Source organism: Elephantulus edwardii, unplaced genomic scaffold, assembly GCF_000299155.1.
Source record: "Elephantulus edwardii isolate Elephantulus edwardi_28Jun2011 unplaced genomic scaffold, EleEdw1.0 scaffold00191, whole genome shotgun sequence".
Taxonomy (NCBI): Eukaryota; Metazoa; Chordata; class Mammalia; order Macroscelidea; family Macroscelididae; genus Elephantulus; species Elephantulus edwardii.
In genome coordinates this window covers 678,382-691,325 of record NW_006399941.1, presented here as the reverse complement: position 1 = coordinate 691,325, position 12,944 = coordinate 678,382, and positions in this window count along the sequence as shown.

Genomic DNA, 12,944 nt, shown 5'->3' with positions numbered 1-12,944 from the left:
ACCCTCTGAAGCAGGTGCTTCAGGTCCTCGTCAGTTTCAGCAAGCAGAGTTGTATCATCTGCATATCGCAGATTGTTGATAGATATTCCACCAACCTTGACCCCACATTTCTCCTCATAGAGCCCAGCCTCCCGGATAATCTATTCTGCATACAAGTTGAAAAGGTATGAAGACAGGATACATCCCTGGCTTATGCCCTTTCCCAATTTTGAACCGTGCAGTGTTACCTTGCTCTGTTCTGACAGTGGCCTCTTGGTCCAAGTATAGGTTTCTCAGTAGCAGGATCAAGTGTTCTGGGATTCCCATTCTTCTCAGAGTCAGCCATAGTTTGTTATGATCCACACAGTCAAATAAATGCCTTTGCATAGTCAATGAAACACAGATAGACATTCCTCTGGTATTCCCTGCTTTCAGCTAATATCCATCTAACATTAGCTACAATATCCCTAGTACCATGACCCCTTCTAAACCCAGCCTGGACTTCTGGCAGTTCTCTGCTGATGTGTTGTTCCAGTCGTGTTTGGATAATCTCAACATTAAGAAAACAAAAATCTTCACAAATTAATCAAAGGGCAGTATCATGACAATTGGAGAAAAGATTGGCATTGGCAGCAATTTCATTTTACTTGGATCTAAAATTAACACCCATGAAAGCAGTAATAAAAAAAAAATGAGATAGGTATTGCACTGGGCAAGTTCATTGTCAAGGACCTCTTTGAAGTTCTAACAGATGCCAGTTTAAAGACAAGGATATACCTGACCCATGCCATGGTATTTTCAACTGCTTCATATGCATGTGAAAGTTGGACAAAGAATCTATGCCTTTGAATTATGGTGTTCGTGAAGAGTAATAAAAAGTTTATGATCTTCCAAAGGTCCAAACGAATCTGTCCTGAAGGAAATGCAAGCAGGGTGGTCTGTTGGGGCGGGTCAGTTAGTCTCTCATTTTGGGGCACATAATTAGGAGAGGCTGGTTCTTAGAAAAATACACTGTACTTGGAAAAAGCAGAGGGACAGCAAAGGAGAGGAACAGCTTCAACAATATGGACTGACACAGTGACTTAAAACAATGGCCACTTGAAGATTGTGAGGATGGTGTAGCATTAGAAAAAGTTTCAGTCCGTTTCACAAAGGGTTGCTATAAGCCAGAGTTGGATGGACAACATCTAACAACAACAATAATAGAGCAGGTAGAAAAAGAAAATTGAGTCCTATTTGAAATCATTTGTTGTTTACCTTTTTCGAGACAAGCTAAAATATTAAAATATTGTAGTCATTATTACTGTTAAATGTACATAAAACCCAAAAGTTCGCATCCTAGCTCTCTCATCCCACTTCCACATGAAGAATGACTGATGACATTTTGGTAAAAGGAAATTACTTGTGATAGTTGAAGATGTCTGATGATATACTTCCGTTTTCTGGGAAGTATCTTCTCAGGATAGACAGGCTGAATTGCTACTTGTCAAACATATATCTTTTGTTACAAATAGACACAGGAGTCACTGTCAATTCCTAAATTTTGGTAAGAGTTAAGCTGTGAATTACCTCCATTACGTATTTTAAGAAAAGTTAAATGAATTTGATGTGTATTTTCTGACTCGTAAGTAAGCAATCATTAGTCCTTGTGGTACTGAAATTTCTTGGCAATGAAATATCTTGGTCCTCCATAGAAAGCTTTTAATATTCCTTACTATTCATTTTCCTGTGTCAATACTTAGGAAACCAGTTGCCTTGAAGTTAATTTTTACTCTTGGAGACTCTGTATGTATCAAGTAGAATTGTGCTCTTTGTAAGATTTCCCAAACCAAAGCCATTGACTTGGTTTAACTCATATCAACCCTCCATAGAGTGTTCTCAAAAAACTCAAAGTTATGGAATTGAACTTGACTCATTGTTGACCATCTGATGGGTTTGGGGAGGCTGTAAATCATATGGGAGGATATTGCCTATTTTTCTCCTTCCTGCAGCCTCTGGTGGTTGGTGATGTCAGAGAAGTGCTGACTTTGGGGTAGGAGCACAACTCCCTATGTACTGGTTGCCTGACATATTATTCACTGTATCACCAGGGTTCCTTATAAGGTTTTCAGTGGCTGACTTTCCAGAGGTATGTTTGTCTGGCTTTGCCTCTGAGCGAACTTCAACTGTCAACCTTTCAGCTAGCAGCTGAGGACTGTCATGCTTGCATCATTGTAGGATCCTGACAAGAGGGTCTCTCACAACTCTAATTGATATCAAATCTGAACCAGCTCAGAGTTGCGCCTACACTGGGTTTCAGAGGCTTTAAATAACATAGGAGGAGATGATCTATCTCGCTCCCAAGAAACCACTGTTGGATTTGAACTATCAGAGGTGCAGCTTTTGAGTTAGCAGCAAAATTCCCTATGGACTATGCCAGTAGACACTCTGCTATCGCCAGCTTATCTAATGGTAAAGACCACTCACCTATTGGTGCAGAGAAATTACAGCCCTTCCTCACTTTGTGTTATCATGCAGATGGAATATGACATTGCTTCTCTCCTTAATGTTGTGCACTTGACAAAGATTGGTGGCTGGTGTCACAAAACAGAGGGCATTATCATATTCCTCTCTCAGAAAGGAGATTGTATATTGATTCTTTTTATATGGCACTTTTCCCAGGAAGGAGAATGGAAATTTTTGAATATAAGCTTTAGTGGCTCATGAGTGTTAAGGAATGCCAGATAAGCAAAAGAGAAACCAATTTGTTAAATACCAGATTTCCAAAATTAGTTAAACTAGAGGGTTTTCTGGAAAACTAATGTGCTGGTTAACTGAAAACTACCATATGTGTAAAAGGGGTCCGCCTTGTTTTGTGGAGTGCAGTAATTTTTTTTTTTAAGACTTGAGAACATTGTGGAGGGGTAAGTAAGCTGTGAGAAGAATGGGTGAGGCCCAAGCCTGAGGTGGGTGCGGGGAGATGTAAACAGTGCTTGCCTCCAAGTCTGACACTGACATAGTTTAATTGCACAGTAAATATTTGTTGACTTGTCAGAAAAGTGAGAGGAGCAGGGGCATAGTTCTCTGGTCTGTGGGTTCACCTTTAACCCATTGATTACCATTGAGTATTAAGGTGGGTTTTTTTATATGCCCTGCCAGTGGCTTAAAAAAGCTTTAAATTTTAACAGCCAAACTCAGTCTATGACACTGAATACATCTGATGCTAAAACAGGACAAAATCCCAACTTAGGATGACCCGACTGATTCGGAAGCACAGCTGCGCGGCCTTCCTTCTGAATCAGTTTTTAATTTGAGCTTTTAAAATGGTGATTTAATGCTTTGGATTTTTTTGGCTGTATTTTGGAAAGGGTCATATTTATGACTGAACTGAGTGGCATTAAACTTTGGGAAGTTCTGAAGGGTGAGTAGAATGGGATTATTTCTGGTAGCCTGTTCTGAGCATGGTGTGTTGGGTTATTCTCATTGGTAAATTATTTAATTATTAATCTAAGAAGTTTATCTCCTTTTTCATTTATGTTGTTATTGAGTACTGTTGAGTCGGAACCGGGCTAGGCGGGTTTTCAGAGGCAGTTAATCAAATGGGAGGAGATTACCCATCATTTTCCCATGGAGCAGCAGGTGGCCTCGAACAATGTGCCTTTGGGATTACAGCACAGCTTCTTGCCACTCGATATCTATATCCATATCTGTGTTTAGGTGCCTCTGAGCTGACTACGACTCTCACCAACATATTGAGACCTTGCCCGATCCTACACCATCCTCACAATCTTCCCCATACAGTCCTTGCATCGACCCATCTCTTTGAAAATATCCTCTTCTTCCCTGACACCCTACTATTCTAAACCTGACTTCCTTTCTCAAGACTTGCCTTTCCTGACAACACACCTAAAGTGTGGGAGACCAAGTCTCATTCTCCTTACAGGAACTCCCTTGTTGCACACCCCCCCAAGACAGATTTGTTTGTTCTTTTAGCGACCTGTAGTATATTCAGTAATCTTCACCAACACCACAGTTCAAAGGCAGTTTGTTTTTCTTTAGTTTTCTTTAGTGATTGTTCAACTTTCACATGCATATATTGTTTTTATTGTTGTTAGGTACCATCAAGACTCTCCAGCAGTTTCGCAGAGAAAATATGTCACACGGGACGAGATTGACCATGTTTCTGCGAAAAGCAATTGGTGGATTCAAACCAAGAGCCTTTGAGTTGGCAGCACGGCTCCTTACCACAAGGCCACCATGGCTTGTGTCAGATATACCCTAATCTTTAAACAGATATCCTTGCTCTTCAGGACTTGAGGTCCTTGACAACAGATGTTCCCAATGCAATAGTATATCATTTGATCTTTTGACTGTATTTTTATGAATGCTAATTGTGGATCCAAATAAAAGGAAATGCTACTCTCTGATCTCCTCTGGTAAGTGCCTCAAGCCTTTACTTTCAGTAAGCAAGGTAGCGTCATATGTAGAGGGTGTTTGCTGTTGTTAGAGACCCCTGAGTCCACTGTGTCTCAAAATGACCCTGTGACCAGTAGATCTGAACCTTGCCTGTTCTGCACCCTTGTTACAAACTCCCTCCTGCTGCAGTTCATTGTTGGAGTCGTTGTGTCAATTCCTTTTGCTGAAGATCTCACTTTCCCTGACCCTCCACCTGATCCTTACGGTGTCTTTTTTCAAAGACAAAATCCACCTGACAACTTGTCCAAAGTAACTGAGAGGAAGTTTCTTCATCTTTATTGCTAAGGAGGAAGCAGTCCAGCTGAACTTTCTCCAAGATGGGTCTGCTCTGTTGACAGTTCATAGGATATTCAGTACTGCTCATCCATACCATACTTCAAAGGCGTCAGTTCTACCACCGTCTTCCTTATTTATTACTCAGCTTTCAGATGTATACAAAACCACATATTATGTCTAGAATGAGGCACACCTTAGTCTTTAAACTGATAGCATTGCACTTTAGCATTTTAAGGTGGTCCTCAAACAGAGTTCTTTGGTTATATAGATATCTAAGTATGCCTCTGTATCTGTATATGTGCCCCATCCACTACTCATCTGTAGGTTTTTGGTCCTATTGCGACTTATGTGCTGCCATGGTGCTGTAAACCATATAAACCACCAGTGTTTCAAAAACAGCAATGTCAGTTACAATAATGGGCAAGTTCCTGCTGCTGAGTTTTAGGGCTAAATGTATAAAGAAAAGCTGGGCTTTTCACTTCTAAAAATTAGTCCATTAAAATTTATGGGTCGCAAACAGAATGTTCAATATAAAACCGCAAACTCCTTACCATCTTAGGAGTTGAAACCCTAGCTCACATCCTACGAGCTGTCGGAGGCTGTAAATCACATGGGAAGAGATTGCTCATCTTTTTTTGCATAGTTGATGGGGGTGACTAACAACAGTCACAGTCAGAACAAGGGTGTGTATTAATTTTCCACTGTTTTTTTCATACTCAGAAATAACAAAAGCACTGTCTCCAACAGACACACTCAGAATTTACTCATAAACCAATAAAAACATGTAATCTAGAAAAGGAGAAACAGACAACATGAATCCCTTTGAAGCTGCCTTCTTGATTTCCCTCGACTCCCCTCAGTCTGTGTTGTGTACACTACACACAAATCAATGTTTATTTTCTTTGCTGCTTTAACAATTGAATCAGCCTTGCTGTCGGCTGACATTGGTGCCCAGTGTCCTGACGTTGAGCTCTATTTCTCCTTAACTTTTCCCCTTATAGACACTGTTGTTGTTGTTGTTTTGTGCCATTGAGTCACTTACGACACATAATGACCCTTTGTACAACAGCCCTAAACTCTGCTCTGTCCCTTGCCAATCACACTGTCTCCAACACACCCATCCCGATTACCCCAGTCACTGAGTCAATCCACCTCTTAGAGGGCCTACCCCTCCTGCGCTGTCCCTCCACCCTCCCAAGCATGATGCCCCTCTCCAAGGACTTGTCCGTCCTCACATGTTTGTCTTAAAGTTATGTATAGACACTAGGAAACTTAAAAATAAAATTGGTCCAAGGCCCAATAATTTTCTTTTTGCCCAATAATTTAATGTAAATAATTAGCTTCCTTCAGCAAAATGGTTTGATCAACACAAGATGTAAGGAAGTTGCATTTATTTTAAAAGTTCAGCGTTTGTTCTGATTTCTCTCTCTCATTATGGTGAATACTGTACCCTGAAATCTATACAAACTCTTGTTCAAGTTGAATTTAGAGCCAACATGTGCCACATCAAGGTTTTAAAGAGACACTGATGGCTATTTCTTGTCATTTCTTTTGTGCATGAGTAAATAAACACATTCCCATTCAGAATGTGTGTGCGTGACTCTAACCCAGATTAAAAAGAAAATACTTACCCTTATGGAATGTTTACTGCCCAGTAACTTGACCCGGTCGTGTGGTGAACTGAGCATGACTGGGATAAAACGATGCTCTGTTATTTCTGAGTTGATTTGAGTCATAGGAGGCTGAGTAATCAATCCATCAACATGACAGAGCTAAACGCAGTGGTCTTGTTCCCTTCCGGCCATTCTGTCTCTCACAGTTGTTCTCACAGAGCTTGGCCTGCCCTCCCTTCTCTCCCTAGGGCTGACATTTGCTTCCATCTAGCTTATGGTGGTTCAGAGACGTACAGACACGTCCCATTATACCGGAGATTTAGGGCCTGCCGTGTGTCACCACGTGTGAGGCCTGGTTAACATTGTCCTGGGATATTTATTGCATTCCCCAAGTGTGCCGGATGCTATAATCCTGCCCAGGTGTCAGGGCCAAGCAGGCTGTGCCCACAACAAGTTAGATTGACAGACGAGACTTTTCCCCTCAGCTTTCATTTCTCAGGCCGACCTGGGGAGATTGCCCTGTCTTTTCTTTTACCATGAAGAGCATTTAGCTTTATTCCATATTGGGCTCCCTGCATCCCACTGACAATCTGAAGATAATATGACTTGGTGCTGGAAATCAGAACTCCTGATTTGTTCTGATATCATATAATTTATGTTTGCAATTTCAGGCAGGTACAAATTTCTCTGAGTGTATGGGCTTTCCTCTGAGAACATCCAACCAATTCGTCTCGGGTTCCTTCGAGCCAGCGATTACAGATGCCAACGCCTACATTCAGCTCAATAAGTGCCAACAGTAATGACATCTCTAAGTAGCTAATGCAAGCGTGTAATATCCTCATAGCCCTGATTTAACTTTATTTACACATTAAAATGGAATTGCAGCTGATTTATTGATATAATAGGCAGAAGGTGATTATCAAGCATCCATCACTGATATAGGGAAAAAAACCAATCAAATTATGGTCCCAGGTTTGTTTTAACCCATCCTAACTCATCACCTTATAAAACTCAGAAGATTTGAGTCGTTCCCTCTCACTAAAGTCAATGAGCCACAACTCCCACTAAACTCGTATCTGCTGCTCGCCAGACATCATCGGGAGTTATGCTCATATCTGTGGAACCTTAAGTTGCTGTTATAAAAGGAAATGACGACTGATAGATTTAGCGTCTGTGTTTTCTCACTATGCGTGCTGCCATGTTAATGTTGTTATTTAATGTTTATTGCAAATCCTGGGGGAACTGGGTTTCAAGTTATCCAAGAAACAGTTTCAAACTATACCAACAGCTTGACCAGAAAGATTGTGTGTGTGTGTGTGTGTGTGTGTGTGTGTGTGAGAGAGAGAGAGAGAGAGGATGATGGTACCTTCAACAGTGAGAAGCAGATTTGGAAAGACGTCCTTTCTTTCACAGGAAAGCTAGGCTCAAGTCTCTATTTTCTTTCTTGATTTAGAAACAGACCTGAATGCCTACTTTGGTCTTTGATACTTCTCTCCTCTCCCGTGAGTGGACAGGTATAGTGTGGAAATGAAGATGGTGGAACAGAGTCTGCCTAATTGCTTTACACCGGTGGCTAATGAGTCCAACTAGGAGTGACCCAGCATGGGCTGGCTTTGACTCTCAGCACTAAAAACTGGCAAGAAAAAGTTAAAAATCCAGCCCTATCATAAGTTAGAGGGTTGCTATTGCCACGCGGAGCACAAAGCTGATAGAAATAGCCCTACTTATCACCTGGGGCGTAGGGCATTCTGAAACAGAAATTAGTTTATGGGCTTGCATATTATATAAAATAATAAGCAAATAATTTATTATTAACTCTAAATGATGGTGCACTTATGTGCTATAGAACAGAACTGCATTCCATGAGGATTTCAAGATGTGAGTTTTTAGGAGTAGATGCCAGGCAAGTTAGCTATCAGGGACCTCTCCGAAGTAATGAGGAGAAATGATGTCAGTTTGAAGACTAAAGTGTACCTGATTCAAGCCATGAGCTTTTCAAGAAACTGCTATTCAGCTGAGACCTGAGAGTAGATAAGGATGCCAGAAAAAGAAAGGGATGCCTTGGATCTGTGGTGTTGGAGGAGAGTACTAAATATGGCATGGGCTGCCAAATGAAGAAAGAGGTAAATCTGGGAGAAATGCAGCCACAGAATTTCTTAGAGGCAAGAACGGCAACGCTTTATCTAGCATACTTTGGTATGTTTGTTAGGAAAGACTATTCCTTGGAAAGAGACATCATGTTTGGAAAAGTGGAGAGTCAGTGAAAGAAAGAAAGCCCCTCAACCAAATGGATTTACACAGTAATTGTAGCAGTGGACTCAAGTATGTCTGAGATGATGAAGGTAGGATTCAGATCTGTTGTACCTAACAATAACAAGAAACTCAAAGAGTATTTTATATGAGCTTGAAATTCATAGCGACCCTATATACAACAGCTCTGAAGCCCACCTTGTCCTGAGCCAGTCTCACTGATTCCAACACACCTACCTCCATTGCCCAAGTTACTGTATCAATCCATCTTATCCGGGGTTTTCCTTTTCTGCTCCTCTACAATTCCAAGCATGATGTCCTTCTCCAAGGACCAGTCCCTCTTGAGCACATTCCCAAAATATATGAGATGGAGCTTCAAAATTCTAGCCTCCAAGGAGAAACTTGGTCTCACCCTCTCCAAGACAAACCTATTTGTTTTCTTGACAGTCCATGCATGACATGTCCAAGACTTTTCTTCAGCACCACAACCCAAAGGCATCAGTTCTTCTTCTGTCTTCTTTAGTCATTGTCCAGCTCTCTGATACATACTAACTACTAAGATCATGCCATGGTTCAGACACACCTTAGTTTCTAGATTGAAATCATTGGTTTTCAGTACTCTGGACAAGTCCCTGAGAGCAGATTTTCCCAATGCAATTCGTCTTTCGATTTCCTGACTGCTGGTGCCAAGAATGTTGACCGTGGAGATGAGCAAACTGTAAATATTGACAATCTCAATCTCTTCTCCATCCATGATGGTGCTGTCAGTTGGCCCAGTGGTGAGAATCTTTGTCTTCTTGATGTTGAGCTTCAATCCATATTGAAGATCATAGTCCTTGACCTTCTGAGTTTTGAATACTACCAGAAATACTGGGGGTGCCTGTCCACTTGGAGATGACTCAAAGAAAGGACTAACTACCCTAAGAATTGAGGCTGATTCTATAGCGACTAGTTAAAGTCTATTATCTATCTTGGAAATTACTGCTTTTTTTTTTTTTTTACTAACTACTGTTTTAATTATAACTGGACCCTAAAGTTATTCAGACAAAGGGCACTATTAGGAATCTAAAGTTACACAATGACATATCCAAGTTCATCGTCATGTTGTTCATCTTTACCTATCTATGTTGCACATTTCTAATTCTTAAAATCCATCTCCACTTTAGAATATGGTACTTCTTGTGAATTGTTTTCAACATCATGTCCTCCAAATCTGGTAGACGGTGTTCGTTGACTTCAAAGACAATTTTCCTGCACTTAAGTGCCAAAAGGAAGCAAGAGAGATGAAAGAAATAGTGCGGCTAATTATATGTAGGTACATATTCATTTTACTGTCCCATCCAATATTGCTGATGCAACATGATAAACTTTTCTCCTTAATGAGTATCTCTCACACTCCTGTACAACCTTGTTCATCTTCTACCATGTTATGCATATTTACTTTCTCTATTATCCAAAAATGCATAATTTAATAAAAAGACAAGTAATGGTATGATTCAGATATCGTTTTTAAGGATCTCTGAAGGGGAAGTCAGGAAGTGAAGTGGACTAATAGGGGTAGAGAGACACTAATTTGGCTTCTTTCAATTACAGCAGTATGGCTGTTCACACAGTAGGATAATAAGATTCACTAAAAATAAATCTACTATTTTCAAATTAAATATTGTCATTAGAAATGAGAATAAATGGGTATCAGAATAACTTTTTTCTAATGCTCAGTGTTAAACTGAGGATGTTGTTGTTATGTGCCGCCAAGTCTCTTGCGACTCGTAGCGACCCTATGTACAACAGCCCTAAACTCTGCTCTGTCCTGTGCCAATCGCACTGCCTCTCCCATCCCGATTATCCCAGTCACTGAATCAATCCTCCTCATAGAGCACCTTCCCCTCCTGCGCTGTCCCTCCACCCTCCCAAGCATGATGTCCTTCTCCAAGAACCGGTCTCTCCTCACAACATGTCCAAAGTATATTAAGACGTAGCCTCAGAATCCTTGGCTCCAAGGAGCCATCTGGTTTAACCCTTTCCAGGACGAATCTGTTTTCCTAGCAGTCCATGGTATTCTCAATATTCTTCTCCAGCATCACAGCTCAAAGGCATCAATTCTTCTTCTATCCTCCTTGGTCATTGTCCAACTCTCTGATGCATAACAAGTGATTGCGAAGACCATGGCCTGTATAAAACACACCTTAGTCTCCAGAGAAGCACCATTGCTCTTCAGTACTTTGGAGAGGTCCCTAACAGCAGGCTTTCCCATGGCAATGCACCTTTTAATTTCCTGGCTGCTGGTGCCAAGACTGTTGATTGTGGAGCCAAGCAAACTAAAGCTGTGAACAATCTCAATCTCTTCACCATCCATCCTGATGCTGCCAATTGACCCAGTGGTGAGAATCTTTGTCTTCTTGACATTGAGCCTCAATCCATATTGTAGGCTGCAGTCCTTGACCCTTTGAAGCAGGTGCTTCAGGTCCTCTTCAGTTTCAGCAAGCAGGGTTGTGTCATCTGCATAACTCAGATTGTTGATAAATTGACCCCCCATCTTGACCCCACATTTTCTCCTCATGGAGACCAGCCTCCCGGATAATCTGTTCTGCATATAGGTTGAAAAGGTATGGAGATAGGATGCATCCCTGGCGTACGCCCTTCCCAATTTTGAACCCTGAAGTGTTCCCTTGCTCTATTCTGATGACTGCCTCCTGGCCCAAGTATAGGTTTCTCATTAGCATGATCAAGTGTTCTGGTATTCCCATTCTTCTCAGAGTCAGCCACAGTTTGTTATGATCCACACAGTCAAATGCCTTTGCATAGTCAATGAAACACCCTCCAAATCAAGAACCAAACAAATAAAAGTTAAAAAAGAAAAACCAAGTGAGTAATTGAAAACACCATGGTTCCTGGTGTTCTTTCTCCCCTTTTTACTTAAATGAATCTTACATTGTTGTGAAAGATACAATTTAACTTAGGGGAATTATTCTCTCCCATGATAAGCTAAAAGCCAAACCCATTGCCATGATGCTCAATTCTATTTTAATGCAATCCTACAGGACATGATTATTGTTGTTCTGTATCATTGAATCAACTAAAACTTCTAACAACCTGATGAACAATAGTGCTGAAATTTGCTGTATCCTAAGCTAACCTTACTGTCTCCTGCATACCTGACTCCAGCATTGCTGCCTATTGAGAACCAACTCAGAGCTGACACTATTGTGTTTCTGAGGCTGTAAATATCTTGGAAGGAGATGGCAGATCTTCCTTGTTCTGGTGAATTCAAACCAGCCTTCTGGTTGGCAGAGCAACTCCCTATGTGTGGCTCTATGGCGGCAGAGTTACCTATAGAGTTTCCACAACTGTAAATCTTTATGGGAGGAAACTAGCCTATTTCTCTCCGGTGGAGCAGCTGGTTAATTCCAACCTCCTTTTAGTTAACAGTCAAGCACTTACTGCACAACCAGGCCTCCTCCTGTGATATTCTATCGAATTGCTTCTTTTATTATGCGTAATCTCTCCCCTCAACCCTCTCTTTTCATTCTTTCTTATGGAAAATCTGCTCCATTATCATTACAGCCTTTGCTCTCCAAGCTTGTCCTGGCAACCTCTCTCGTCACACATTTTTTTGTGGACCCTTCATTTCCCTGGAGTCCTCTGTGAACTCCTGCAGTTCTCACTGTAACACTGGCACTAACAGCTCCAACACTCTAAACAAACACTTAGTGGATTTGTCCTTGGGAATGTAAAAAAACACAGGAAGCTCCGAGGGGGTCTGAGGCTCCCCTTTGCTCATTTGCATTAGAGTGGTACTGGTTCCCAGTTTAACTCTCAGATTCTTTACAGTAGTGTGCTTTATCAGAGGTAGCTACATGCTATATCTTGCTGAACGCTTGGCCCAGCAATCACATGCACTTTGACAAATATTTTGTTTTACCGTGAGAATGTGGTAGTTGGGTTATTCCAAGAGAGAGGCGGAGATCCAGCTTTAAATATCATTATCTGTGGAGACTCCCTAGGCTTTTAACTTGGAAGCAATGCTCCTGTGGATTACCAGGCCTCTGGAAGGAAGCCTAGGGAGCATTAAGTACAGGCCATTGACAGGATAAACCGTGCTTGCTATGTGAGCACGCTCACCAAACACCCAGAGGGAAAGTACTCGCACTATATATTCAGTGACTGAGTCCGAAGCCCCAACACCTATGTCAACAGCATTTCATGAAGATGACACTCATTTCATATTCTCACCTGTTCAATAGTTAATTTATCCAATCCCTGATATCCCTGGTGGAGTAAGTAGTTCGTTACATGTTGCCTTACTAACTGACAGGTTGACAGTACTGATCTAAACTTCCTCACCAAGGGAGAAAAAGAAGGTAGTCTGCT